This window comes from Gallus gallus, chromosome 4 (assembly GCF_016699485.2).
Source record: "Gallus gallus isolate bGalGal1 chromosome 4, bGalGal1.mat.broiler.GRCg7b, whole genome shotgun sequence".
Classification (NCBI taxonomy): Eukaryota; Metazoa; Chordata; class Aves; order Galliformes; family Phasianidae; genus Gallus; species Gallus gallus.
In genome coordinates this window covers 90,292,259-90,294,659 of record NC_052535.1, presented here as the reverse complement: position 1 = coordinate 90,294,659, position 2,401 = coordinate 90,292,259, and positions in this window count along the sequence as shown.

The following is a 2,401-nucleotide window of genomic DNA, read 5'->3' as shown; positions in this document are numbered from 1 at the left end:
GTGATTTGGGAATGGGGGCGGGGGTTTGTCAATGGGGGCGGGGATTTATGAATGGGGGCGGGGATTTGTGAATGGGGGAGGAGTGTGAATGGGGGGGGTGTGAGTGGGGGGGGGGAATGGGGGGAGGATTTGGGGATGGGGGGTGTGTGAATGGTGGGGAGAATGGGAGGGGGAATGGGAGGGGGGTGAATGGGGGGGGAGTGTGAATGGGGGGGTGTGAATGGGGGGGGGAATGGGGGCGGGGATTTGGGGATGGGGGGGGGAATGGGAGGGGGGGAATGGGGGAGATGTGAATGGGGGGGATGAATGGGGGGGAGTGTGAATGGGGGTGGGGATTTGGGAATGGGGGGGTGGGAATGGGGGAGGGAATGGGGGGGATTTGTGAATGGGGGGGGGAATGGGAGGGGGTCAATGGGGGCGGGGAATGGGGGGGCATTTGTCAATGGGGGCGGGGATTTGGGAAGGGGGGGGTATGAATGGGGGAGGAGTGTGAATGGGGGGGGGTGTGAATGGGGGTGGGGATTTGGGAATGGGGGTGTGTGAATGGGGGGGGTGAATGGGGGTGGGGATTTGGGGGGGGGGGAGGGGATTTGTGAATGGGGGGGAATGGGAGGGAGGGGATGGGGGGAGTGTGAATGGGGGGGTGAATGGGGGGGAGAGTGTGAAAGGGGGGAGTGTGAATGGGGGGGGAGTGTGAATGGGAAGGGATTTGTGAATGGGGGGGTGTGAATGGGGGGGTGAATAGGGGGATTTGGGAATGGGGGCGGGGGTTTATGAATGGGGGCGGGGAATGAGGGGGGATTTGTCAATGGGGGCGGGGATTTGGGGGTGGGGGGGGTGTGAATGGGGGGGCAATGGGGGGGGATTTGTGAATGGGGGCAGAGATTTGGGGATGGGGGGGGAATGGGAGGGGGGTGAATGAGGGGGGATTTGTGAATGGGGGGGTGTGAATGGGGGGGTGTGAATGGGGGCAGGGATTTGTGAATGGAGGGGGAGTGAGAATGGGGGGGGAATGGGAAGGAGGTGAATGGGGGGGGAATGTGAATGGGGGGGAGAGAGGGAGGGAATGTGAATGGGGGGGAGGGAATTGTGAATGGGAGGGAGGGGGAGGGGGGAATTGTGGGTGGGGGGGAGGAAGGGGGGGGTGGAATTGTGAATGGGGGTGGTGGGAGAGGGAGGAATCGTGAATGGAATGTGAGCGGGGAAGGAAAAAGTGAATGGAGGGAGACGGGAACAGAAAGCAGTTCTGAATGGAATGGAATGGAATGGAATGGGGTGGGGTGGGGGTGGGGAGGGGTGGGGGTCCTGGCAGCTCACAGAGGTGGGAGGGGGGGGTTGGAAAAGTCCTGGCAGCTCACAAAGGAATGGGGGTGTTGGGAAGGAAAGGTCCTGAAAGGTCACAGAGCCACGGGGTGGGTGGGTGGGGTGGGAAAGGTCCTGGCTGGGCACAGAGCTATGGGGTGGTTGGGTTGGGATGGAAAGGTCCTGACAGGTCACAAAGGCATTGGACTGTTGGGTTGGAAAGGTCCTGACAGATCACAGAGATGTGGAATGAATGGGTTGGGATGGAAAGGTCCTAACAGATCACATAGATGTGGGATGAATGAATTGGGATGGAAAGGTCCTTACAGATCACAGAGCTATGGGGTGGTTGGGTTGGGATGGAAAGGTCCTGACAGATCACAGAGCTACGGGGTGATTGGTTTGGGTTGGGAAGGTCCTGACAGATCACAAATATGTGGGATGAATGGGTAGGGATGGAAAGGTCCTGACAGATCACAGAGCTATGGGGTGGCTGGGTTGGGTTGGGAAGGTCCTGACAGGTCACAGAGCTATGGGGTGGTTGGGATGGGATGGAAAGGTCCTGACAGGTCACAAAGGCATTGGACTGTTGGATTGGGATGGAAAGGTCCTTACAGATCACAGAGATGCGGGATGAATGAATTGGGATGGAAAGGTCCTTACAGATCACAGACTATGGGATGGTTGGGTTGGAAAGGTCCTGGCTGGTCACAGAGATGTGGAATGAATGGGTTGGGATGGAAAGGTCCTGACAGATCACAGAGTTATGGGATGGTTGGATTGGGTTGGAAAGGTCCTTACAGACCACAGAGATGTGGGATGGTTGGATTGGGAAGGTCCTGGCAGGTCACAGAGATGTGGGATGAATGGGTTGGGATAGAAAGGGTCCTGACAGATCACAGAGCTATGGGGTGGTTGGGTTGGATTAGAAAGGTCCTAACAGATCACAAAGGCATTGGACAGTTGGGTTGGGATGGAAAGGTCCTTACAGATCACAGAGCCATTGGATGGTTGGGTTGGGTTGGAAAGGTCCTAACAGGTCACAGAGATGTGGGATGGATGGGTTGGGATGGAAAGGTCCTGACAGATCACAGAGATG